The sequence below is a fragment of the Parus major genome, chromosome 6 (genome assembly GCF_001522545.3).
Source record: "Parus major isolate Abel chromosome 6, Parus_major1.1, whole genome shotgun sequence".
NCBI classification, from domain to species: Eukaryota; Metazoa; Chordata; class Aves; order Passeriformes; family Paridae; genus Parus; species Parus major.
This window is the reverse complement of record NC_031775.1, coordinates 7,361,823-7,382,565: the sequence shown is the minus strand read 5'-3', so window position 1 is coordinate 7,382,565 and position 20,743 is coordinate 7,361,823. Positions and strand designations below refer to the sequence as shown.

At 38.7% G+C, this 20,743-nt stretch overlaps 1 long non-coding RNA gene across 1 annotated transcript; it reads left to right on the top strand.

The window, feature by feature from the left end:
* Positions 1-12,821: 12,821 nt before the first annotated feature.
* On the top strand, positions 12,822-20,743 carry LOC117244647. The gene is made up of 2 exons (XR_004498122.1): positions 12,822-12,957; positions 19,834-20,743. It is a non-coding gene; the product is annotated as an uncharacterized LOC117244647 (long non-coding RNA).

Here is a 20,743-nt window from a genome sequence, read left to right as displayed (position 1 = left end):
TTTTGCTGAAAGCAGGCATTATGAAAGAGATACAGCAGAATTGTGTGTTTCCCAGCTAATTATTCCCATCAACAAGAGGAGGATTATTGACAAAGAAGGAGTGAGAAATAAAATTGCAGAGAAATTGTATCGAGCATTTTCCCCCTACTGAAATGCTGGCTGCCACTAGAAGAGCACACACTGGCCAGTGGCAGACAGCAGTGCCAGGATTTGGTCAGCACTGGCAGACAGCTTGTACTGCTTACAGGAAGTAGTACTCATACTGTTTGTTTTTTGATTGTTGTTTTTTTACTGCAATCTGCTTATGTGGTACTTCTGAAATACACACAACTCAGTGACTTGAGCCTCTTGTGGGAGGGGCTGCAGAAATATCTTGCCAGATAAGACAGAGGACAGTAATGGAGAAAGACAGATCTCTGATGAATAAACTAAGGAATGACAAACAGTATGAAGCAATTTTTACCCACACACAGCAATCAAAATGCAGACTCAGATATTTGAGAAATAATAGTTTATGATAACCAGTGGGTAAACAAAGTGTGGTGTCATTTGGAATTAAAGAGTTATATTTCTCCTTAGAAAATAGCACTATTGTCCACAAATGATCTGCAGAGAATACATTTGCTGCCATGATGGCTATATAATTACTTTTTTCTGCCACACACATCTTGTCTTACAACATCTCTGTGAAGGAAATCTTAACAGGTTCAAGAAATACCATCAGTGGTTATGTAGGTGAAAAAAAGAAAGCCACAATTGTCAAGCCACTGGTGGGAGAAAATTCTATTGGTGCACTAATAAGGAGGCATCTGAAGTCTCAGCAACTCCCAACCATTGCAGATGCCCTGTTTTGCTGTTATAGACTGCACTGTGCCCAGTGCTTTCAGAAACTGGAGCAGGATGAGAAGGAAGAAACAGACAACTCACTAACATCACTGAATTTTCAAAACCTTGTATTTGAATTGTTTCTGAAAAGAGCCTGATGAACAAGCAAAAATTAAAATTGCCAGAGAATATTTTAGCTGAGTCTGTAATAGATTTCAGTGTCCTACACAAGACAAATAGGCCAGCAGTGGCCTGCACCAAATTCTGCTTCAGCTGCAACAGTGTTCAAGATTTGGGCAGGATTCTGTAATGGCCACTGAGAACAGAGACATTATGAGGAGTTTGTCCTAGTTGCAACTTGAAACTCTTCACAAAGTCTGAAATCAAACAGACCTAATGCTTAAGCTAGAGCCGAATCCAGTGCAAATGTACTATCAGAGGTTCTCAGTGTACAGAAGTGTTAAGCCACATGTCTGTTTCTTTATAAACTCTTCTACTAGGGCTGTCATCCTGCCTGTTATCACCATGGACTCTGATTTCCCAAGTATCCAACATGAGGCCTCTAAATGAACACATTCTTCTTTGTTTAGCTCTGTAGTGTGGCCTTTATTAATACCTACTATGCTAAATACCTCCTCTGGATCCTCAATGACTTCTGTTTCAGTTGCTATGACATCCTTTTACTCCAGTCTTAATGGAGAATACAGGACAGTTATCACAAGTTTGCAGACAGGATGCAAATGTGCAAGTGAGACTGTGTTCAGCTTAGTCTAAGTCCTTTCCATTTTGATCCTATGTTCTCCCAGCTCCTTTCTTTAACTGTTGTTGCCCTGCATCCCCTTCTTTGACAACCCTCCACCCTTCTTTTCTTTGAAATCAGATATATATTCTGGTTTTCACTCTGAAAAGCCTTGATAGATAGTCTTCAGCTTAGCTATCATCTTTCAGACAGGTCTGGCTTGCCAGCTCTCTCATCCTGACAGCCAGTGATGCCCATTTCCATCATTCCCTGAACACAGTCTCCACCATGCATGATTAGCTTGTATCCATGCAGTTCTGCATGCTGGTGGCAGTGGCAACAAGAGACATTGACAATAGCTGGGCACGTTGACATCACAGACCTATAATGTCTGATTTTATCTGCCTCTTGCCCGCCAGTACACCTCCATTTGTTGTCTCCTTGTACTTTGATAACAAGCTCTTTGGAACAGAGACTTTTTATTATATGCTGGGATCGTGTTCTGACTTGATAACATTTGTAAATATTAGAGCAAAGCAAATGTAGTAGGACTTCCATTGTCTGGTAATGCCATGAATTAGCTTAACAAATATACTTTAATTTTTTTGGTGAACTTGTGAATAATTCAGTATGACTACAAGAAAATGTCAGTGTTCTGTTTTAATAAAAACATGGACAGCTGAAAATGGTTTTCAGAGTTTAAAAAGCAAGAGTAAGCCTTCTGAATAAACACACATCTCAAAATCAAACCTGTATGAAGTGATAAACACTGGCACCAACCCACAGAAAGTCAAACTGCAGTTTCTTTCTTTAGTTTTAGGATTCTGCCTACTCCCTTCAGAGCTGGCATTCCTGCTCATGACTTGCAGATGATGTTGCAAACCACAAAAACATAATTGGGTGATCATTTCGCTGCACAGCAGACAAACAGACAAACACATAATCTCTACTTACTGTAAAAAAAATTACTGAAATAATACCCTAAAATTCATATATATGATTGGGAAAGCTGAGCACTGCGCTCTTTTGGATGGCCACAAACATGCTTGAAAAAAAGAAAACACATTAACAACATACAGACTTGAATATGAGCTTGAGTCCTCAGGATACTTGAGTGACTTTGCACACCACCATACAGTTTCCTTCTTGTATAAACTGGAAGTTAAGGATGTCGCCAGTGACTGACCTGTCCCTGTGTAATAAACAAGTGGATTCATGAAGAGGAATATCAGATTGAGACAGGCCTTATCTCAATTCCGAGTGAATGACTCAGCTACTTCTTTTCCTAGGAAGAGAAAATAATGTGCTCTTTTCTAAGCAGTGTTTCAGTAATAAGACATAAGACCATAGAACACCTTAACAAAAAATGGACATTTAAGAGGCATTTCTCTTCTTGTTCCCCCCACCAAAACAAAATTATGCAGCTTTTGCCCTTAACACGCATATATTTTACTAAACAAATGCATTGCTGCTGCTTTTGACTCAAGAGGTGAAAATGCTACTTTTTTAGTGTTCCTTTATACTAAGAGGGAGAAGACATAAACAGAAATACAGTCACTTCTATCTTCACAAATTTAAATGAAGCTCAAAACATCCTGACCACACAATCAGGACAAACTTTTGCTATTTTATTCCTGACCATTGACATAATTAAAATCCCACAAAGTCTTTGTTTTCAAATTCATTGACTTGTGGCACAATCTTTCTTGGATTTCTTTTAGAGTGAGAGAGCATGGCTGTTTATTTCTCAGTTCAGAGAGAAACATCCTTGGGCAACAATCAAACTTGTTACCATCATTAGACAACTGCAGAGATGTCAGTCTGCTCTGGTATACTGCAAACAGTGATAATGGTTGGTTACTCCAACAAAACAAAAAAACCTCATGGCAGCATTCTTAAGTTCAGTACCAAAGAAACTCAGACCTATTTTCTGAGCATAAAGAGTTTGAGAATGGCCATTCTGAGTCAGTCCAAAGGTGTGTCAAACCCCACATCCAGTGACTGAAAGCAACATGCCAGGAAAGAGTGCAAGAATATTGAGAGATTTCCCTAAAATACTCTTTTAGCCTCAAACAGCATGCAGCTCAACAAATCTGTGCTTCTCAACCCATATTTCAGTGATCTAACTCAAACATTGATAGTGCTTTTGTGGGTTTGTAAAAGGATTCAGGATGTAGGTAGGAATGTCGTTTCAAGCTGTCAATGTAAAAGTCTGGGAAAAGAAAGGCTGCAGTCTGAACAATGAAGTTATTTTGGTCCAAGCTAAATTGCTCTTTAGCTTGAGCACAAGCACAGAAATCGGAAAGCTAACACAGCCTCTCTCAGAAAGCTTTGTGTAACTTAAAAACACAGTCATACTACAAAACCAGTTTTCAGCTCAGCTTAGCAACTCTTCGTGGTATGCAAGTGCATTTCAAAAGAGTTGCCAGAATGAACCACCTGAGACCCAAGCTCCCTTTCCTTCATTTCTTCTAATTATCCAAAGAGAAATTATTCCTCTTAAAATGAATTCTCACTTCACCAATTTTAATGAAACTTTTTTTTTTTTAATATTCCAGATAGTCTTATTAAAAGCTCAGCTTTCCAAGGTTTGATGATCAGAACTGAGATTCACATTCCAGGGAAGTGCTTGCAACTGAAGCACCCAGACTACCTGAAGACTTGGGAACACAGTTTTTGTATAAGAGTTAGGCCTAAGAATGGAGAGGCTGGATAGAACTAAAAATCTAACACACTATAAACAGTCACTGAGAATAGTTTCTAATTGCTGCTGTTTCTCATGCTTTTATGGTGCTTCTGAATTTCATTCCTTTGCTTATTGACATTACAGCAGTAAAAGACTCGTTATGATTCACTGACCATAGAAAAATAATGAAGGGGAGACTTTAGAGAGACTATTTTTCATTCTCCAACTATTCCACTGGGACCAGGCTCTTAATTTTTGGTAGTCAGCAGAGTTATGGATATATGAGAAACATCCACTCATAGGGAGATGAGTATTTTAGTCCTTTAATGATCATTTGTACATGTGCATTTTGGAACCCTGCTTCTGGAACTTGACCTATGTATTTATTGTGAGGTCAGTTGAGGTACTTTTCTGTATTCAGGATACTACTTATTTATTTACCAAAAGAAAGAAATTTCTCAGCTTAATTAAATTAATTTAAATCTTTTTCCTTCACAGGAAGGAAAATTTTTTTAACCACCTATGGAACTTTCTGCTCCACTTAATACAGGATGCTTCCCTTTATCTCTTGCAGAAAAATAATGGAAATTAGGTGATAGGTCTAACAGAAAAACACCACCCAGACACATGAAACCAGCTACATTTAAAACTTCTGTAATTCTTATTTTACAATCACCTGCACTAACTTTTATATGAAAGTCCTAAGTCTTAATTTACACAGGCATGGGATGTTTGTGTTTCTGTCCCACAGGTGATGGAGGTGGTACATTCTAAAAAATGAGAATTAACTTGACTAACTAAATCTCATAGACCTTTGATAACCTGGTATTAAAGTAAGATTTCCCCAAATTTCCATTTAAGTACTTAAAACCCCCTAACTTTCACATATGGTATAGATTATCAGTGCTGACAGCCAAATAAAAATCAAATTATTATAACTGTGAAACAAAAATAGTGAGGGACTTGTGATGAGCTTTATACTCTGTTAAAGAGTAAAATGCCTGTGATCTCCAGGCACATCAGCCATCAGACAGATGTAGAACAGTGTCCAGAACAGCCAAAGGTGCATGACTTGAACTGAGCAGAAGTACTGATGACTGAAGCTTAGGTATTCAACATATAAAGTAATTCAAAAGTGCAGACTAAATGATAGCTAGAACACCACACACAGTGTAATAAGTTACTAGTTAAAAAGATAAAAGGAGACAAAGTTCATAGTCTTTGAGTACAAGAGATTGGAGAGCTGGATCTGTGTTTATGGGGCTTGGTGACAAATCTAAAGTGCACCGTATTGTCCTGGATGAATTGTGAGAAATCCAGCACCAAGTTATTCAATACCTGGGCACTACAGAGAATCTGGAACGTGGGAGCAGTGGGATAAGGAGCTGCTTCAATGACCGAAGAGCCTGCACAGGGCCAGCGGCAGCCCGTGATCCCTGGGGAGCAGGGGCGGCCACGGGCAGAGTCAGGCTCTGGAAGGAACAGCGCACATGAAATATCACCCTATTAACTTTGAAAAAAACACTGCTGCATGTGCATGAGTTTCCCATTTCTGTACTGCTTTATTCTTTCCAAAGTTTAGTACAAATTTCTCTTACAGAGAAGGCAGATGGAAAGCACCTAACGTTTAACTAAGTTTTAGAAAAAAATATCATAAAAGGGACAGAAGAGAGCAGAGGAAAGGAAGGAGTCAGCACAGAACTGACCAAAGCAAGCAGTAAGATACCATTCATCTAACAGAGGTGCCAATCCTTTACTCTCTAGGAACAGAAATAAATCTACTTACAGCATTAATCAATAATGCCTGAAATCAATAATACATAGCAGACTAATGGAACTGAAAAGTCATTAGTGGTGTAGGAAGCTTACTAAAAGCAACCTGCATGAACATTGACATTAGCCCTAGTCAGGGAATGGACAATCTTGCCTGTGCAAAACCCAATATTATATCTTCAAGTGATATGAAAAGCAAATTCTGACCTTTTTTCGCAAGAAAAGAGCTGCCAAAATATGTCTCTTGATAGGTCCCTTTCAATATTTTTTGCCTAAAGCTTCTAAACTAAAAATATCTTTGTTTCAAAAAGGTTATGAGAGGATAATCTAGGTTTTTTCAGGTTACATCAGTAAAAAATAACTAGTTGAACTGTCTTTTGGTAAGGTACAACAAGGAACTTTTTAGTAAAGCACTAACTAGCACACGTTAATAGGGGAAGCAGTGAAATACAGTTACTGTGCCATGTTGCTATCTTCCCCTTCAGCTATGTGAAAAGCAAAATACTTTTATCTATTTCATCTAGAAGAAAAAACTTACATTACAGGAATGTTTTGTTGCAGATTTTTTCTTATTCTTTAGATAGAAAGAAAAGAGCTGCAAGGGATGTTATAAGTCTATAAGTCAAATCAAATGTATCTTGTATAAGGAATACTTATTGACATGAAACATCTTACTAATGGCTCTGACATATTTATTTATAAATAAGCATTATCGTACTTATCAACAGACTTTAAGGAAGTCTGTCACAGGAATCATCTCTTCAAAAAAGGAACTCCTCTGAAGAGCAGCTGTTCTCAGACAGGAACAGCCTTTGAATATCCAAAGCAGATGGAAAAGATCTCTTGCAGGTTTTGCTAACCAAAAGACTGATATTCCTAATAATGAATAGCAAGCACACAAAGAGAAAGAGGTATCCTTCTCATTGGTTTTCCTCCTTTGTGGGTGGTGGCAAAGACACTTTTCTAGAAAAAATGAATTCTGAAATTCTTTATCAAATATTTTTTAAAGCAACCAGTAGACATTTGATACTTCCAAAATTTAATGCAAATGATCATGTTACTTCCCTCCTCATTCTAATAATAAATTCTCATAATAAATTCAAGATTTATTAACTTCAGGTCCCACTACTAGTTTTCTTCCCTTGGTTTTATCCCTTTGGTACTTTCTTTTTGTGCCTGGAAGTTGGCACTTCCTTGAAAGCCAAGTTAAAAACTAAACTATCTGGAAATAGCAAATTAGGTTAAATCACAGCAAATGTAAATTCTATTAATAAAGCCATTTTCAAAAAACTGGGCAAGTTTGCAGATATAGATAAAAAGCTGTAAAATAAGATTGCAGAAGGTCTGTAAGAACCAGGGTGATAATATAACCGGGATCACTTAACCTCTATCAAACCTAATAATGTTATAAAGCCTATAAGGTAACTGAAACTGAAGCATATGCTAAGTCATGTTGATTTTATTTCATTTATGTGTGTGGTAGATTAAGGCATAAATAGTTTTAACATCCCTTTTGTTGTCCAGGAAAGTAAATATTAATATATTAATATGCTCATTTCACTAATGAATATATAGCTTTGCTAAAATATTATGCTGAAAAATTAAGAACATTGAATCCCTACAGGTCTGACCAGGGCCCACTGTGTTAAACTGAGGCACACTCTGGTAAAAGCAAAACTTTGAGGTGAGTTCTCAGTCACCCTTGAACAGGTGGCAAATCCCATAATGGTGGACATTGGAGGGGTTGGGTTCTGTCAGGAGTTTGTATAGGAAGAGAAGGATAAGTTCATATAGTGTTGGACACACTGGTCTACCAGATGTCATCCTAAGGGCTGGAGTCCTGCTGAAAAGAAATTGAGTGTAACTGGAAGAAATTAACAGCAAGATGGCCTCCTAATATTACACTCACTACTATTTAAATGGTGTTCTGTGGAAGCTTGATAGTTCAAGCACTAGTTAATTTACTCATCTTCTGCTGTTCTTGTTCCACTATAAATATTGTCTTAGTGATGAAGTATTTTTGTCACCTCTATCGCCTCACTCTGTTCTTCTCATCCCAATCTTTTCTTTTTCCTCCCACCCTTCATTCCTTTCTATTTTCCCAAGCTATATATCTCATTCATTCTATTCTCTTACTTATCCTTTTTTTCATTTCACTATCTTTCAGTCTTTGAGGAAGAAAAGTTAGTTTTGTAGGAAAATGGAAAAGCACAAAAGAAAGCTCTTTTTTCTTAACAGGGCTACAGCCAACTAATGTGGGATTGTTATTGGAACAATTCTGAGTTTCACATCAGCCAGTCCCACTCAAATCCTGTGTCCAAGAAGTCTTTGCACACCAGCTGTCTAACAAATACACAGACTTTTTAGCAATACCTTTAAAAAGTTTTCACTCAAATACTTGGTTCAGACTTAGGGGCAATTTTTTGAAAGAAACCTCCTTTGAGGATAATGGCATTACTTAATAAGATGAAAACATGAAAATGTGCCTTTCCACCCCCAGAGGAAAGGCACATTACTATATGTTGCTGCATATAATTCACCAGTTGAATTAATATAATTTAGAAAATTCTATGCTTATTCTAAAAAACAAACAGTTTAAAATAAGTCCATGACCTGCACTATCAGACTATCACTACATATAAATTATTTTATAGATACAACTGTTTTGTGAAATAGATGTTGACCTGGTTATTTGTAAATTAGTTCAAGAACAGCCTAATTCTGGTTTTAGAAGCTAAACAAGGAGGGAGTATTTTCTTGAAAACAATAGCATTAAGATGAGCTTGGTGAACTATTTTAGAATCTATTTTACAATTTAATGCAGTCTATTGAGCACTAAAAAATAAAACTAGGTTTTGTTCCTTCATTTGATTACATTGTTCCAGCAAATGCAGTCACAGAAAGATTAACTACCTTCAGAGATAAGACACAGGCCCCAGCCAGAGGCAGCTGTTAAAGTTTCATAGCTGCTTCACAAGCAATCATCTGCGTCTAAGTAAGAAGTGTCTTATACAGAAGGGATGGACAATAGCTTGCTGTGTGTGAAGGAAGAGGGCTAATTTTGATCTCTTTGAGTACAGTTTCATTTGAATAGCTATTGATTTTTAATGTGAAAGCACTGACAAGGCACAACACCTTTACTTGCAACCTATTTTATCACATGACAACTGCAGTTCCTTTTTTCCATCTCTTCTTCAGCAGGATACCCAGTGTATATTTGCTACATTATACAAAACATCTATTCTTTTTTTTAAGTGAAATGATAGCTCCAAGAAAGGCTTTCTGATATAATAGAGCAATTATAATAGAGCATTTTTTAGCAAAGAGCTTAAGTCTTTAGAAGGACCTCTTTCTTGGTTATCAGTTGTGAGGAAAGACATAAAAGAGCCTTCTATAAATAGAGAAAAGTAATCTTCTCTGGTTGAACTTGTACCTTAACAGAGCCTATGCAGGTCCATGTTTCTCAAACTTCTCGCCTTTGTTTCTGCTTTGGTAGTAATGTTTGATATAGTCTCAGTTGTACACCATTTTATTCCCCTACTACCACTTGATCTAAGCAATTCTCTGTGCTTGAAAAGCAAGTTAAACCTTGCTTGACTTGTCTACTATTCCTGAATATGGTTAGATTATAATATCTATTAGATTCTGATTAATCACTAAGTAGATCTCTAGTATATTCAATTTTAAGAGAAGCATTTACTCTTTCTGTTACTTCAAGGCACATGCTCTAGCGTGGCTGGAAATTGTTCAGGTATTATGAAAAAATACTTATGATTTTTCTAGCCAGCTTATTAATTTAATTACAGCAAGAGGAAAAAGCAGCAGAAAGCAACTTCTTAGTTATTGGGAAAAAGAGTGAATATTCTGGCAGCAATGATCAGGGGAGCTGAAACATAAAATAACTGAAACATGAGCCACCCATGAGGAACTTACTTTGTAAGGAAATTTCTCAGTTGGGAGCTGCAGAAGTGAACAGTCTGGGGCATCAGAGAAAGACTGAGAACCATTGCTGTAACTCACAGCAAACATCAAATTCCTGCTCATAACATACTACAGAATTGTCCAATTTAATATGCAAATTTTAATTAGCAAAGACAGCAGCAATTAATCTGTCAAGGGTCCTGGGGCACTGTCACAAGACTAAAGCTATAGAAGAGAGATCAATTAATGAAAAGTTAAGTTTGAACATGAATAGCCTTTCCTAAACAGGGCTTTGTTGCAAGGGTGACTTTAGCCTAAATAATAGAAATAATTCTCAGTTGCATCTCCCAGAAGCAATTTTTATATACAATAAATCAACACAAGATAACATATATCAGTGCTTCCCACTTGGTATCTGTCATTTAGAATTATAAATTGAGAAGACTTGTACACACTTCGTGAACCCTGTTACCTTCATCTCAACTCTGAAATTCAGAGTTGTTGACTAACTCAGTGAAAGCTTACTTCTCCTAGTCTTGGGAAGTTGAAGGATCACAGGAAATGCTGAGAATTTTGGTTTGGTGCATACCAGGAGGGATGAAATTGTTTATTTTCTTATCACTTAATAGCAAATACCCTTGCTTTAAGCTATTACAGAATTAATATTTTATCTCTAGAAAAAGGATTAACACCAATTTGTGTTGCATATAAGAATCACCACAGCTTGTACAACAGTGGAGAGTTTCACAGATGTAAATAGAAGACTACTCTGCTAATATGTTATTAAAATTACTGAATATGAGATTTTTAATGAAAATTGACTTAGCATGTCTAAAGAAAGCTGACTACAATAGTCTGAACTAGTTTTCAAAGTTCCCTAGGAGGAAGGATCACAGGATGAAAGTCTTTTCACATAAAGCATATTTAGACAGGGATCACCAGTAGAAGTATAACTGAATTGAGCCTATTCATAAAAGCCTTATCAAGTTACTACCACTCAGTTACAAATGTAAAAGAACAGAAGAAATATTCAAAGTATGATTTTCAGCAAGTAAAACTGGTGTAAAAAGCTCTGTATCACAAAACAGCGAGGGCCAGCAGTGGAAACCAGACAAAACAGCACAACCAGGAGCCCAGAGACCCCCACCAGCCAGCATCCAGCCCCACTTTACCTGAGAAGCTGCCAGGTTAAGAGACAGCAGCTGGGAATCTAAGTCCTTAGGAAATTGTTTTAGGATGTGACTTGGCAGGGTTAATAAGGTCAAGACATCTCAGGGAGCAGCTCTACAAGTCAAGTTGAGGAGCCAGAGCCAAAGACCAAGAAGACCCAGGCACAGCAGGACTAGAGCTACAGCCCAGGAGCTTTCCTACAGAGGAAGAGAAGGACAAAAGGAAGGAAGGAAGGAAGAAAGAAACAAATAAATAAAAAATAAACCCCAAACCAAAAAACCCTCCAAGGCTGAGCTAAATAGAGCTCCTCATCAGGAGGGATGGGTGGAGGCAGCAGGTGAGGCTGGTCAGGGCAATTAGGGTCTGTTATTTCACACCCGGTTCTGGGAGTTTGAAAACATTCTTGTTCCCCTGAAAGCAGCTGGTTTGCTAACCTTTGTAGCTCTTCTTTTACCTTTTCTTGCTATACTCACCAAGGTAAAATGTTAAAAAGAAAGTATCTCAAGATTACAGTGTGATCACTCAAGCTTAATTTACATCCCCAAGTATTTCTCATATTGCATTTAAATTCACTATAATTTCTCTATAAGTTCCTGATGTGACTTATACAGCAGTGATCTTCAGCCTCTCCTCTACTATAACTTGGATTTTAACAAGCTGTCAGATCAGTAGACTGTTCATGCTTCCCTTTCATTTTATCAACAGAGCAAGTGAATGCTCTGAATCAAAGCGAGAACAGAGAACACGTCAACACCATACAATGAGCACCATGCAGAGAGAATAGTTTGGGTTGTGGAACCAGAATGGAGATATCACAAGAACACTTCTTCCCAGCAAGTTACTGCTGTTGAGCAGTACTTTTCAGTAATGTTAACTGTTCTAATTGTAGTGCTGCACTTTCTTCCATGCCTTCTTTTACCACTTTTAGCTCCTCTGCGTGGCAAAATAGCATATGGTATAGGACGCTAAAGATAACAACAACAAAGAAAGTTATACAGGGATAATAGTCAAGAAGCTACACCACCTTATACTCTGGGATGTCCCGGTGTTAGGTACACAAAGATCCCTGGTATTGGGAAAGTACACATGTAGCATGTTCTGCTAGGCACTTTGGGATATTATTTAAAATAGTAGTTGGAGGGAAAGAGAACTGGCCACATTGATTCAAAGCCAATAGTGTGGAGCTCCTGCCATTTTCACAACAGTAAATCAAATTGATGCAAGTGAGCATAGGCAGAGAAAAATGTTTTGAGCTGTCACAAGGCTGTGAGGAATGTGATCACATGCTGTGTGTAGGCACAAGTCACGTGCAGAGCCAGCTGTGCCAATAATCACTTGAAAATTAACTTGTAAGAGCAATGGGGCCTGTGATATCTGTTTGAGACAGTATAATTCCTCAAATATATCCAAGGTCTGTGCAAATACAGTGTTTGCTTAGCTGTGAATTCTCTGAAGAATTGTGTTGCTTTTTTTTTTCCTTCCTTAAGATGAATGGTGTCAGCCCTGAGTGACAAGGCTTTAATGACTCTAATTGACCTAATCTGACACTCCCACCCACACACTCTGCCTATTGGCCCAGGAGCGCTAGGTAAACTCGGGTCTGAGCATGTGGAGTTTTGGTAACTACATTTTTATGTGATACGGCCTTTTTTTCTTAGTATTGCTGCTGGTAATGCTTTACAGCTTGCAGAAATCTCTCTGCTTTTTCTCACCTTCTGTGCTTTAGGCTGTCCCTACAGCTTGTCATTTTTGTAATCTGTTGTTATGTTGCGTCTTAAAGGTATGGTTCCTCCTTCCTGTGCAATGAGCCAGTTTAGAGAACTGAAAATGAAGCACAGCAAAAGTGAGTACAGGAAGGTGATGGAGGCTGAGTATGAGTGATGATACTGCTTTATTTTGGCTTCTTTAGATATGCCCATTACATTACTTGTAGTTTTCTTCTTAGCTCTTCTGTGGTCAGAGGGGTTTTGCTGCTTTTACTGCTTCAGAAAGTAATTATAGGGCAATTGTTTTAGCGAAGATTTCTACTTTATTTGCTACTTGATGTAGCCCCTTTTGTTGAATCCTAGTAATATAATAATTACAGAATTGTATGGCACTGAATTATTCTGTGAGCATTTTGACCTTGTCTTATCTTAAAAGTGTGAGAAGATAAAGGTTTATTATGGTGCACCATGGGCCAAACTGCACCTCAAATGTGACCACTCTGGTTGTATCAGTCAACTCTACTGCACTTTATGAAGAAAGCCTGCTATGTTAGATGCTCATCTCATAAAGGAGGCTACTGAGAAAAGGGAAGTAATAACATTCCCTTTTCCCCAGTTACACATTTCTCACTGTAGAATGAGCTCTTTTTAATGGGAAGCTGTAAAAAACTGCAAGAGGCAAGATATTTCCATTCTAAGAGTATCAAGAAAGGGGTTTTCTCCTCTCTAAAACCACACAGAAGAAAAGGAAAAAAGGAAGGTAGGAAGGAAGAAGTAGTATCTCATCCCTGAAGCTCATTAATTGGACATGAATTAAGAGTAATGTAAAACTATTCAGAAAGTCCATACCAAAAATAGAGACTGCCTGAGTCACAGCTTTGGCTAGAAGTCTTGCCTGTGCTTGCTTGCACAGAAAGCTGTGTTATTCTGGAAAGAAAGAAGGAAATTATTTCTGCCTTATGGCTACTACTAAAGAGGAAGTCAGTAGTAAGTTGTGTGTTTGCAGGTGTGAATTTGCTGAGGGCTCTGAAGCTGCAGCGGGTATAGCCTGGTCAGATGGGGACTATGGCAGCAGAAGCTGCCTCAACAGCATGATTATGCAAGACAGACCAGGTGTTTATAGCATAGGGAATTTTTAACAATCAGAGATACAAATTATGAACATCATAGGTGTTGTTAGGGACAATATTTAAAGTGATTTGGTCAACCCTGTCTGACTACCAGATACTCTAGAAAAGGCAAGGAAGGAAAATTATATCCTCTTAGTGAGATGTAAGAATCTGTTTTCAGTGCAGGACTAGTGTATAAAGTATGTGGTTTTTTTCCATCAATATATAGAGGAGGACCCTGCCTTTAGGCAGGAAAATTACTTTCCTTTTCCCTCCCTTACTTCTGCATTTTTCACAGCCTTCTTCTTACAAGTTGTCTGCAGTTTGTTGTTAAATCACTTTGGCCCCACAAGACACTGTTTTTTTTTAAACTGATTTTTAAAAACAATGCTCTGTACGCTTTTTATATGATGTGTAATCTATCATGGAGCCATGGACATAGGAATTAATGTTCAACCTAAATCACCATTTTTTCCAGTACATCAGGCTAGTGTATCTCAAAGGATACTGTTTTGCACTCAGCCTTCATGCTGTTCCCTACCTTTCTTCAACCCTTTAAAGGTCTTGGTGTTTCCCTTGGGCCACAGTCTGTGAATGATCTCTTCACCTGCTGTCAGAAAGTTTTCAATTCTGCTTCTGTGGTCCCTGGTGCAACACCAACAGCCCTTGGCAGAGCAGGACCTGGTTTCTCTTCTCATGCTTTCAGTCCCCAACGCTCTGTGTGAATGAATATCTCATAGTTTGTTATGACTGTATCAGAAGGAACAGTCCTGTTCTCACAGGGAAAAAGATCATACACAGGAGAGGTGTTTCTTTATCTGGTAGAACTTTAGGTTGCCACGTTGAAGTATTTTACCAAGGAATATAAAAGATAAACAATAAAATACCTGAGAAGGAATGATAAGTTAGCTATTAACTATGGCTAGGAGCTTTTTTTTTTCCCAGTGTTTAGGGAAACTGAAGCTAAAAAGGAAGTCTCTTATTTTCATAGCTATTTTAATCTGAAGAAGTATTTTGTGTGTAGAAAAGCCTGTAGGCTCATGTCTATCTTAAATGTTCCCTAATTACTGACGCATTGCAAGCTATCAAATAAATGTTAAATACAAATAGGCTTTTATATAAAGATAGACACTTTCAAACAGTGGAAGGGGTAATACTCTGGCACATCAAGGCCTGTTTACAGAGTAGCTCTTAGGTACACTTGTACAACAAGCAGAACCATTCAAACCTACTCAGTAGAAATAATTCTCACTGATATTTGGAGCTGTTATGGGTTTATGACAGGACCTACATGGACATTTTCCAAGCCACAAATTATATAACAGAAGAGGTTGGGAACAAGAAGTGGATTTAGATATTCAAAGACAGTATGACACAATGCACTGTTAATAAGTAATTGACTATAAATGCAGGTCTCCACAAGAAGATTAACTGTGCTCTCTTTTGGAACATAATTACTTGAGTGAACTCCTCAAAGAGAAATGAAATATTTGTGGAAGTCTTCTGGAGGTGAAAAACCCCTTTTTGGATTAGCATAGGAATGTATTGTAAAATATATATTTTTCAATTAAGTATAAAGTAATGTTTAAGTTGCAGTTATCTGGTGATGAATCCCTACGTTTGTTGGCTGTTGAGAAAATGTAAGCTTGATTCAAATTACTGGCATGTATGAAGCAAAGAAGTCTGATGGTGTGGGGTGTGTGATGCTGTGCATTGGGCCAGTCTTTTGCTGCTGGGGATTTGCCTGTGGGGACTAACAAAGCCTTTACTCTAGTTTATTTATTCATTCACATTCGTGCTTGCTTCCCTTTAAAGGAACTGAACTCCAGTGTCTTAGAAAAACTTAAACTCTGCTGATTTAGCCAAAGAGCACAGTTGTATCTAGCTGGATCAAAGCTGAGTGCAGTGATGGAGACATAGCATGAGTGCCTTTGTGTGCCATCCGTTTTGGTCTTAAAGATTCAGAGAAGCCCAGGAGGGAAATACAGGAGAATTAGGAAAGGAAGAGAACAAAGTGGTAATGAGAGATGGGTGAGGAATGCCAGAGGCACAGTGAACAGATGAAGCAGACTGAATGAAGAATGGTAATGGGAAAGACTGCATGCTTGCTTTTTGTGTAAGAGTAATGGAGAAGTGTGTGGCTTGCCAGTTTTCACTCCCTGTCTCCAAGATGGTCACAGCTATGACTGTGAGGAGGACTGACACTCAGCAAGATGCTCTGTGTCCTGACTTCTGCAGCTGCTACCTGGTCAAGATAAGTATGCTTGGCTGACCTGGAAGTCTGCAGACCATGTCTTTAGTTGCTGTATTTGATAACTGGTGCTCTTGAACCTGTGCAACTGCAGATTGACTTTGTTGTGCGGTCTGAGGAATGTTTGTGCCAGCAGTACTCTGAAGCCTCAGGTGAGACCACCTAACATCTGTATGACAATCCTACCCCACACCAAGTCTCTGGAGTCCCTGCTTGCTAGATGCAGATTACATCTTTTGTAGCAAGTTAGACAGTCAGGTCTGCAATAGATCTCCTGTTAAGATACAGCACACTTTCCTCAACCAGGCAAAATCAGGAGTATGCTTTACACAGTTCTTTGCAGGACTACATCACTTTATGGTCCAATTGTCAGAATTTTGAAAAGGCAAACCATATGCCCATTGAAAGGTGAGCATAGATGGATAACCATCACATTGCTGTGGACTTACTGCTTTCACCAGTGTTTCTATATCTGAGAGTCTCTTTGCACTGTGTGAGAGCTGCAAGTTAACTAAATGTCACATTGTATTGTGTTGTGTGATGTGTTGGCAAACTACAGTGGAGTGGGACCAGCCATGCCAATAGTGAAACTGTTCCCAGGGAAGTTCTATTTGCATTCCTTCTAAAGTGCTACTGCAGCCTCTGCAGGATTCAATTTCCTTCCTATTTTTGTATCATTTTCCAAGTCTGTGGTTAATATTGACTGACAGAGCCAGCTGAGAATCTTGGGATTTCCTATTACAGATAATTAAGGAAAATACTAATTCATGCACAGACAGATGCCTTGTAAATTACACTGCATGAATAACTTTGCCTTCACTGCTAATTCTGTTTCCTACTGATTACTGAATCTGACTCATTGTATAAGGTGCTAGGGGAATGCAGCAGGTTTCCAGCCAGGAGACTTGTGAAGAAAGCTGCAGAGAAGCTTGATCTTAAGTTTTGTGAAGTGTTCTGTGTTGGGTTTGAAGCAAGATAAGCACCCCGATCAGCTACAGCACAGACGGCTATCCCAGCCGTGTGGTCCATCTCCCACTGCATCAATGTGATGGATGGCGAAAATGGCGATTTATTTCGAGGAAACTTAACATTTTATAGCTTAGGTTCACTGTGTTACTCCCATCTACATACGTCACACCTAGGTGCTATTGGCTAATTACAAGAGGCCTAGCTATCCTGACAGAGGGGGGGTCTAGTAGCTTCCCGTTACATCCCGGTATCTTCCGCTCCGCTATGCCCTAAACTACAACAGTTCTGTACCTAAGATACCTTGTATTTGTATGCTTTCTTGATGGAGCTTGGAGAAGGACCTGGAAGAGAGAACTGCTTTCATCAAGGACTTTTCCAGTTGACCTTATTTATTTCCAGATAGGTGTTTGGTTTTATTTTAGGCTAAATTTAAGCTGCCTGGTTTTTTTCAAAAGAGAGATTGCTGTCAGGGAGCAGTAATAATAGGCTGTGAGCCAGAAGCTGAGGATGACAGCAAGGCAGGTGTAGAAAGTGGCCTCACCAATCCCACAGGACTTGTGCAGGAAGGGCCACTAGCAGCCACAGCCATTGTGAGACAAATCTGTCATGCTGAGTTGTGTCAGGGTCTAATGAGAAAGATGAGTTGGGGTCCAGATCAGCAGGGCACATTCATTGTCAGCATAAACATGTAACCAAGTATTTGAATAAGTGAGTAGCTGGTGATAGAAATACAAAGCTGTCCTCTTCAACATCTTGTGGAATAAATCTGTTTCCTGGGAGACTGGCTGCTTATCTTGTCAGTAAAAAGATCTTACAGTAATCCCTTTTCTCTAGGAAGGAATGTGCTGAAGTCTCCCGAGTCATAACTTGCCAGCAAGTAGAATGGTAAATGTTGTTTGTAACATGTCTAAGTGCAATGAAACATGAGTGGAGAGGAAGGAGATCTGTACTTGCACCTTCTCAAGTGTCTCCTCCAGAGGGATATTGAGACCAGGTTTGCTGGAGCCACCCCAGTTTACTCCCATCTGCCCACACTGGGTATCAGCAGGAGGGACATTAAGAGTTCTGCGTTTTCCAGTCTTCTACCTGATGAAGAGGTAGAGTGTGCAGGCTCAGGCAACAAACACCTGCAGAACAGGTATGGCCCCCATTTCAGGTAGTAGACCTGCTACTTGGTTGAGGGGAAAGACTTTCCTGGATACAGACCAAACTTCACCTGTCATCAAGGAAACACACAAGTACAGCCTGGAGCAGATCAGAGCTTACCCTTCAGCACTTCATCCAGATGAATTTTGAAGTTCTGTTCTTTTAATATCCAAGTTACCAATCTAAGGGCACTTTGGATAAATCAATGCTGCTAGCAGGCATGCTTAACACTAACTTCCTTGTGCTGGGGAAAAAAATACAGATTAGATTCCTGGAGTTCAGCATGAAAGATGGGAAATCAGTAGAAATAAACAGGACACAAGTTTAATATAATATGAATGTACATGGTTGAGGTTGCTGAATGTCCTTAAAGAGAAGGATATGGCAAAGCTCAGTAACTGTGTTTTGACAGACTCCATTGCAATCCCTTCCTTTCTACTTCTGTTGTGCCTCTACTTTTACCTAACTTTATGTTCGGTTTTATGTTCATGTCTCAGCATAGTTAACTCTGATTATGGTCATTGATATCTATTCAGTGAACTGTTTTTTACAAAGCTTTGCTTCCAAGACTCTTAACCCCTAAATGCTGGGACATGCTATTAACTAGTGGCAAAAAAAAGGCAATCTATGCACCTCCAAATTGCTACCAATTCCCTATATCCTCTCCCTTGGAATTCTGCAAAAACAATGTCTAGCCATGCACACTTATTCTATTGATCTGAACAACCAAGTAAATGCTGAAACTTGTATTTTTTAGCCATGCACTGCAGCCATTGTAATGTACAGCATTGGTGCTACACAGAATAAAGTATTCTGGGGGCTTTAGTTTAGGATCTTAAAATTAGAGAATGAAGTTAAAGTATTACAATGTATAGGTATTAGTGTGTCTGTATATATATGCCATTTTGAAAAAGTGTATTAATCACTTGGCACATACTAGCACATGGAGTTTATCATAGAATTATAAAATAGTCCTGCTGAGAAGGGACCTCAGGAGATCTCTCATCTAGCCTCCTGCTCAAAGCAGGGTAGGCTCTAAGGTCAGACCAGATTGTTCAGGGCTTTATCTAAGTAGGTTTGGAAGCTTTCAAGAATGGGAACTACTCTGTCTCTCTAGGCACCTTATTTCCCTGCCTGCAAAGGTTTTTCTGTACCTGCAGCTGGAATTTCTCATTATTACAATTAAATTAATATTGTGAAGCAAGTGCATTGGATTGTAGTTCAGGAGTAATGGCAGATGCAGAGCACAATGCTGAGAACCTTCATGGGCCACAAGGGAAATGCTGCTGATGGGGACAGAGGCCAATGTCTGTCAAATCTGTTCTAGGCAGGATCCAGGGGCCCTACTCATGGTTCTTAATTGCACATGGAGCTCAATGTCTGTAACAGAGCCAGAGTACAGGCTGCTACAGAAACAGTGCCATGCCGCCAAAAGTACCCCGAATTAAAAGGTGTTTGTAAAAGTTATACTTAATTAAATTTCCTGTACCTTGTTTTCCTGAGGAGTTTGACATGTTTTTTTTTCTCCTGCAATCTAGGCATGATTCGCGTCTCTGTGTGCTGCTTGTATCTTTGTAGAGCAGCAAAACCAGCATGAAATTGATGTGATCTTCTTTCATTGCTGCCCAAAAGGTTCTGAATAGCAACCCTGGAACAGAGTGGGCTTGTTGACTTCATTCTGCAGCTGCATGAAAAATCTGCCTCTAACCCTGCAGCTTCAAGAAGACAGCACAGCATCTGTTCACATAAAAGATAGCTTTGAGCTTGTCTTTTTTAAATAATGAGAAATTTAAACTACTGGGTTTGAATGGAAACTTGGAAACAGGTTACTTGGCTTCCCTCATTTGCCAAGGAAAGTTTTCCACTTATCTTTGACAAAGGACTGGATGGATTTTCTTCTATTTAAATAATTTTGCTGCACATGTGGAGAAATCAACATCTAGTTTATGAGACGCTTCAATTTTGGTATAATAATTATGTGAAACTCTGTTTAGTCAAGGTACAAAGTCTGATTTTTATGGGATGGCTCTTTCTATATGCATCCCTTTATATTCATTTGCTCATCACCATGATAGCTTCCTATCAGTTTGTCAACACTATGCACTTCACAGAAGTTATGGTTAACCCAGGGGCTAAATGCAGAGTGCCAGGGAGCAACATCTGGGTATCTGATTTCCATGGGACCATGCATAGTTCTGTTCTGATAAACTTTAATGCATCATGTTTAAAAAAAAAAAAAAATACATTCTTTGAGCAGATCTTGAAGTTGCAACATACTGCACTTTCTCTAATATCTTCCTATTCTAATTTTGTAAAGTCATTATTATGGATGTGTTTGTGAAATCAATATTGAACTATTGCTTAGCAGATTTATAGTCTGACTTCTAAAAATGTTTTTACAGTTGCTTTAGAAGTGGTTATTAAAGTCTAAATGGTCTTTATAGTCCA